This window comes from Marmota marmota, unplaced genomic scaffold (genome assembly GCF_001458135.2).
Source record: "Marmota marmota marmota unplaced genomic scaffold, marMar, whole genome shotgun sequence".
NCBI lineage: Eukaryota > Metazoa > Chordata > Mammalia > Rodentia > Sciuridae > Marmota > Marmota marmota.
In genome coordinates, this window is record NW_025999990.1 from 44,458,901 (window position 1) to 44,466,933 (window position 8,033).

The 8,033-nt window shown below is 35.7% G+C and overlaps 1 pseudogene; it reads right to left on the bottom strand.

Moving 5' to 3' along the window:
* Positions 1-276: 276 nt before the first annotated feature.
* Positions 277-813, bottom strand: LOC107139418 (annotated as a pseudogene).
* Positions 814-8,033: the final 7,220 nt, after the last annotated feature.

The following is an 8,033-nucleotide window of genomic DNA, read 5'->3' on the forward strand; positions in this document are numbered from 1 at the left end:
ATTTTTTATGACTTTCAAAAATGATCAGTTTATAGTCGAGAACATCCAGAGATGCTATTTTATAGTTTTGCATTATATGAGTTTCCTCACATCAAAATTGTTGATGCTTCTTTTGATTTAAATTTGTTGTTTTCTGCATTTTTAAAAATTGATTTTTTTTTCATAATGAGTTCTTTTTTAAAACCATAACATACATTTCCCATGCTGACATCACATGATCCATATAACATAGGTGGGGGGTTTCCTATTGCTGGAGGTACCATGTTCTCCATCACTTCAGCCAGACAGTTCAACCTGGAGTTCTCTGCTCCTGCGCACCTCTACAGCCTGCCTCGCCTTTCCTTGCAGACATTCCATAATAGCAATGAGGTTAGCCTCACGGTTTTCCTTGATTCCTTTCATTTTCACAGTCAACTTTTCCCCTGCCAACTCGCTGAAGTTGTTGATCCCCTCCACAGTCTTCTGAATGATCTCTCATTGATTCTCCCTCTTGTCTGTCCATTGTTTCAGCACCTGGCCTTCTGAGACATTTCTTCTTTCTCTTCTGCTGCCTCCATGGTTTTCTTCCTATGTCTTCTCCAGGAATAGGTCTTTCTTCTTTGGAGAACCTAAAGTTCCATGAGGCTACTGAGATAGGAGGTGGTGGCTTCAAGATCAGCTCAAATGTCTAGTAAGAGGCACAACTGTTGATTGGCTTCACTTGCATATCATGGTAACTGTAGATGTTGAGAGATTCTGAAAACAAGAGCAGACCAGTGACAGTACGGACAGTTTCTTGATTTTCTTCTTATACACCACTGCTGTCTTGGCCATTATAGGGGTTGTGCAGATGCTGAACAGTGGTGAAGGGTCTGGCTACATAAGCCAAGAGAGCAAGAGAGGAAATTCACTTATTTTTGTATTTAAATATGTATAAGATTGTATCTTAATGCTCTTTTAGTTTTACTTTCAAACCAAAAGTGAATATTAACAAATATTTTGTAACAGATTCTATTTCCTCTAGTATGAAATGTCTTTGGGATCTTAGATGTTTAGGGGACATTGATATAAGCTCTATTTTGTATTTTACACTTAAATTTTCTAAACTGGTTTTCCTTAGTATTTGTTCTATTTTTCTTAAAAACTAAATAAATATTTTGGTAGTCAAATATGTCGGTCTCCCCACTGATTTTGCAGTTGAATTTTTCCATCTTCAAGATGAAAATTTTAATTGACTATAGAGCAGGGAATAGACTCAAGTAAAAAAAAAATCCAAATCTTCTCTCATGCAGTCAGGATCAGAATGGTTTATTAGGAAGTTTTCATGAATCAACTGCTGATTTTGAAAACAGAATAAAATATTATAGCTATTTAGGGCCGATTGAAGATTGAAATTTCTTTGTTGTTATTATCTGTTTTGTTTCTGGTTAGAAGCTATAGAAACTGATTAATTTACATAAACAAGAGATAAATTACAGGGAGGATTTCAAGGGCTCAATGAAGAGAAGGTGTAAGTCCAGGATCAGGAAATGCGTCAGAACATGGGAATTTTGGAGGTTTGAGCAATGCCGGCATTACTGAGACTCACCATGCCCAGTCTAGCCCACTGCTGCCACCAGAACATGGACTCTCGGGCTTCTTGGTAAACAGTAACACCTGGGGCTACACACTAAGACCAATTCTCCAGAATTGAGAGCGGAGTGCCAATAGGTAGGCAGCTGTGCATGTTGGACATCTCCATGTGATGTGTTTACAAAAGCACTTTTGCATATAGTCTTACCTATCTTCAGATTCCAGCTTATTGCTCATGAAGGGAATAACCAGATTCTCATTGATTGAAACACATTAGGGTTTCTTTCATTCCCAATTAGTTTAACAGAAGATTAAAAATGGCTCAAGAACATAGACGACTCATCTATTCTCAGTCTCTCACATCTACTTATTATTTCAAATAACTATTCAATGTTTGGTCAGATGAAGCTAGTATCAGAAGGAGTAAATGGTAGTTAGGGTCCCCCCCCCCACCAATTCTATTTATGTAGGATTTGGGAGACTGTTTTCTGCTCTTGATATATTTCTCTTGATGTCTAACCTTGGTTACTGTACTAGCTTCTGATTGCTGCTGTAAAAAGTGACCACAAATTTAGTGACTTAACACACAAATTTATCATTTCCTACTTTTGGAGGTTAGAAATCTGTATAGGTCTCTCCGAGCTAAAATTAAGGTGTCAGCAGAGTTGTTTTTTCCTGAAGTTTCCAAGGGGGGAAAATCACCTTCTAAAATCTAAAGGATGCCTACCTACATCTCTCAGGTCATGGTCTCCCCCCATTATCCAAGCTAGCTGTGGTTGGTCCAACCTTTCTCACATTTCACTCCAACAGTGACTTGTCTGCCCTCCTCTTGGCTTTTAAATCCTTCTGATTACATTGGGCCCATCCCATAATCCAGGATGATCTCCTTATTTTAAGGTCAACTATTCAGCAAACTTAATTCTATCTGCTACCTTAATCCCCACTTTCCACGTAACATCATGTATTCACAAGTTCCTGGGAGTCAGACATAGACCTCTTTTGAGTGTCATTGTTCTGCCCACCATGATTATTCATACAAGAGATTCACTCTTTGTTGGACAATTGAACTAATGTGTGGACGCTGCTCTTTTTTGAATTTTCATGGAGGATGCCTCTTCTGTTTCCTCATGGCTAGGACTATGGATTCATGCTAAAACAATTGTTCCAGATTTAAAATTGTTCTTCAGTCATTATACATTTGAAGTCTTCAAATTCTATAGTGTAACTCAATTTACCTAAACTCATGCGACTCCTCAAAAATCTTAAGTCAGGCAAATATATAATTGCTAGAATTATTATAGTTGTTTGAACTGAATGATTATATAATAATATAATATCCTAAAGTATATAATTGTCAAAGGGTTTCAAATTCTTACATTCTGTAAATATTAAAGAGTATTTTCTATCATAAAACTATATTTCTGGAAAACTATGCTAAAAGAGCAACAGTTACTATTTCACACTTTGTACCAGTAATATTTAGAGCTGAACAAATTTATATAATTGAGACATATAATAAAAATTCAAATGTGAGTGACAAAATATTTTCTCAATTATGTTTTCTTTATGATCAAGGCATCTGGCATTCACAATTAAAATAAGTGATTATGGGAATGTGAAAAATATTCTGAAATCTCAGGCCATTATATCAGGATTTATTACATTATAAATCTGGCTTTTAAATGGTCCTATTTGCTATAACCTCATATTAAAGAGACCTCTAAGAATGATTACTTTAGTTTCAAGGTGAAAAAACACAATCCAAACAAAGAAACAAAACCAAAATTATAGTTTATAATTAAGGATCCCTATTTATTTCAAGGCTCAATCAAGCTAACCTAAGTAAAATCCACATATGGCCTTATTTGTTCAACTAATCATTTAAACACTGTTTCTTTTGCATTCTCAATGGGCCAGATACTGTTGGACAACTGGTATCCAACTACTTCTAAAAAATAAATATTAAAGATAATGAACATGATCACTATATATGGGAACTCCACATTTCAAAATGCTTTTAGTAAAATTAATTCAGCAATTTATAACTTCTGGATTGCCCATTTTACTCATGAAATCCTGAACTTTGATTGTAACACCTATCCTATATTATTGCTTACACATTATTCAGAGCTGACCCCAAATACAGGGGCATATGAAAACCAACGAGTTATTTACTGTTATTCTCTCTCAAGTTCCTGGAAGTTGACTGGCTTCAGTTAGGTAGTCATCTCTTGGATTCTTTTATTTGATGGCATCATTAGGAAACTTACTCATGTCTTGTACTTAGTGCTGGTTACCAGACAGGACCTCAGCTAAGTCTGGCCTAAACACCTGCATCTAGCCCTCAGGCAGCTCAAATTTCCTTATGACATGGAGGTTAGGTTCCAAGAACAGGCATACCAAGAGATCCAGGTGGAAGATAATCACCTTTTCAGAACTGGCCTTCAAAGTCAGAGTGTCACTTCCACTGTCCCCTGTTGGTTGATGCAGTCACCATGGAATGTTTAGCATTAATAGACAAAAGAAAGTCCACCTCTTTGCACAGGAGTAAGGAGAATATAGACATATAGTCAAATATAGTCTTTGAAAAATATAGTGGCTTCACCTATATAATATTGTAGCTATTATACTTGTGAATACCTATACTATGTGCTGAAGGTGAGTTTTACAGAGATCGATCTCGTGCCCAATTATTAGAATAAGAGGGGATGGAAATGATGAAGGCAATACTAGAAAGTGATTTAGGAATATGTGAATGATAAAAAAGAATGGAAAACTTGCATCCGAGCAATATTTTGTTGGAAAAATAAGCAGAATGTAATTGCTACTGGATGTGAAGCACAAATTTGACAGAAAATTTAAAATGATTCTAAGGCATTAATTTTGGGATTCCAGAAAAGACCTGCAACAACAGAAATAGATACAAAAAAACTGCATGGGAGCATAAAGGGATTAAACACATGTTTGGCAGTATTTGAGTTTTCAAATAAGATGCCTTATGACATCTGGACATATCTGGACCATATCTGGACCTTGGATGAGACAATGGGAGTATGTATTTTTAGATTATTAGAGACCTAACTCAAAATCTGTATTTGAGGAAACAATATAGAAAGAGATGAGCCCAAACTCTTGAATTAAAGATCTCGTTTTTTAAATGGGTACATTAAAAAAAAATGTGTTTCATTGGAAACTGTTCATAGTCTGTAGCATTCCCTTCCTGGTGACTCAAGACCTGTTCATTGTCTTTGAGCTATTTTTGAAACTCTTTCTACATTGTGAGTAACCGGTATGTAAATACTGTCCTGTGATTTCAATTGACTCTTTCTTGTAAAAAGAAACCAGTTCTGTCTCTATTTGCAGTTCACCTCCAAATTCCATTATATAAACTTGTGCTATTTTAACTTTCCCTTTAGACTTAGATCATCCGCTTTGTGCGCTCATGTCATTTGAGTAAGAGTCTTTACCACACAGTCATGTTGAAATCTGTACGTTTTATTCTGGTATTTGTTAAGACGTAAGAGATCTTCTTCAGAATTCTCTGTAGGTATCAAGGCTATCACAACAGGGGAGGGAGAGGAGGCTCAACTCTGAATACAACATGGAGAAGTGAGGATTTATAGTTGAAAAAGCAATTTTGCGGGGGGAGGGTGGAAAATTACCAATAAGAGACACCAAGAACAAGGGGGAATTCTTGCTAAACTGACCTAACAGGATTCTTATTGAAGGTAGGCCAAGGTCATCTGAATGACCTAGGGGGATGAAAAATTTGATCAGATATTGAGATTTTAGAGTGATCAGATATTGAAGAGGGGGGAAAAATCTCTCTAGACTGGTTTAGCAGGAGGTGGACTTATGGACAAGTCTCAAGGGTATAACCTGGTCAAGAAGATAGCATTTACCAATTAACTGTAATTATACTTTTTTTTCTGAAAATTATCTTCACAGATGGTAGAAGAATGATCTGAGTGGCAAGTGAAGAACTTAAAGTTGTGGGGTAATGATGAACAGATGTGGCCTGGAGTGAGACAAAGGGAAGATAATAATGAAAATGTAACCCATGTGTGTCCTGCTTCTTAACAAATCATGATAATTAACCTTCTGTTTGTTATTAGTAAAGTTGGAAGGTAATACAAATTGAATAAACCCAGTATGAAAATGTGCAATCCAAAATACTCTAAAATCTTTAGGGTGGGGGAGTGCTGACATGATAATCAAAGTTTCAAATATCAGAAGACCTCAGAATTTTCATTTTTAGATTATGGATGCACAACCAGTAAACTCAACACAGACATCCCAAAATTCGAGTATCTCTGAAATCTGAAATACTTCTGGTCCCAAGCATTTTGAATTAGGGTTATACAACATGTAATAATACTGTCTATCTTACATGGTCATATGTAGCTAACCAAGATTGTGTGGGATTTCCCAAATCAGCATATGCTCCGTTAATAGGAAGTTATGTCTGAGAAGATTTTCAAGACATGCTGCTCCAAAACATGGTACATTGTCATTTGTGAAAACCATAGAAGTAGGTTGGTCTCCGATTTCCTCTCTTCCCGTATCCTTTGAAGTGTATCATCCAACCTGGCCAACCTTCCCTCATTCTGAGGGGTCCAGCCTACACCTAGAAGAAAGACATTCCCTTTTCTGAACAAATCAAGATGCCACAAAGAATCTGAACCAACACCTTGCTAAGCCCATCATCCCTACCCCTCAATTTTATTACCATTAGATCATACCCTTTTGTCCTTCAGTCTTACTTCTGGCATGAGTGTCCATAAAAATAGTTTGTTTTTTCCCCTCCTGAGTCTTCATTTGGTGAAGTTTTCCCTTCTATTGTAGACTTTTTTTTTTAATTGGGTGAATTATTACCCATTCATCATCTTCATCTCCCAGCTTCTTTGATCCCTAGTGTGGCTACAGGATTGAGTTATAAACAGAGATATGAATAGAAGTGTGGGATATGATTTTAGGAGTTTCCTTAAAATCCTAATTTTGAACTAGATACTGAACTGCTTTATAATTTAGGTACTTATATCAAAAGTGATCTATATTTACATAAATTATGCATTTTGATTTTTTTCCAATGCAAGACTAATTGTAAACTTCAAAGCTTTATTGATTTGTAGTTCCTCTGATACTTAATTTATACCATTTTATCTATTATATTTCACACTTCTATCTACTAATCAGGGAAGATCATTACTTAATTTTTGCCATCAAGTTTTTGATTTCTTACCTATTCTGGATGTTAATCTATATTAGAGAGGTAGTTTGCAAATATTTTCCCCTTTATGTATGTTGTCTCTTTGTTATTTCCTTTACTATACAGAAATTTCTCAGTTTGATATCATCTTATTTGTCTAGTTTTCCTTTTGTTGCCTGTGGTATTATATTCTTGCCCAAAAGAATCCTTGCCCTATGACCAATGTCATAGAGCATTTTCACTGTTTTCTTCTAAAATTTTATTGTTTCAGGTTTAAATTTAAGTCTTAGATGAATTTTGAGTTGATTTTTGTATATGGTAAGAGGAGTCCAGTCACATTGTTACCCATGTGAATATCCAGTTCTCCCACCACCATTATAAATTGTGAATGTTCTTGCCCACAAGAACATTTTTGTGGAAAACTTTATTTAGCTCTAAGTATATGAGCATATTTTTGAGTTTTCTACTTTGTTGCATTGGTTCATTTCTTTTTGTGTGTCACCAACATGCAACAAGTATATGCAAAAATGTTCAATGTAATGAATCAGGAAATACAAATCAAAACCACAATTAGATATCACCTCACCCTATTTAGAATGACTACAATAAAAAAGACAAAAGATACTGGAGGATGTGGAGAAAGGAGAAATCCTATATACATTGTTGATAGCAATGTAATTGGTACAGTCATCATGGAAAACAGTACAAGGATTCCTCAAAACAACAACAACAAAAAAAACAAACTACCTTATGATCCAACTATTCTACTTCCAGGTATATAAATGAAGTCTGCATATCAGAGAGATACCTGCACTCTCATGTTTATTGTAGCACTATTCACAGTAGCTAAGATATGAAATCAACTGAGGTGTCCATCAATGGGTGAATGGATAAAGAAAACATGGCACACACATGATGGAATTCTATTCAGTCATTAATAAAAACATGCTGTCAGTTTTAACAACATGGATGTACCTGGAGACAGATTAACGTCAAGTGAAATAAGCCAGGCATGGCAATACAAATACTACATCATTTTCACTCACGTGAGTGATTTAAAAGTTGAACATATAGAAGTAGAGAGCAGAATAGAGATTGCTACAGTGTGGGGAGGGTTGGGAGGAGGAGGAGATGGAGAGAGAGGGGCTAAACGGTTAAGTCACAGCCAGATTGGAGGAATAGATTCTGGTGTTATAACACAGAGCGGGGTTCTAGTTAATGATGTTGTATCCTTTCAACATAGCTTAAAGAGGATTTTGAAATATTCTTAGCA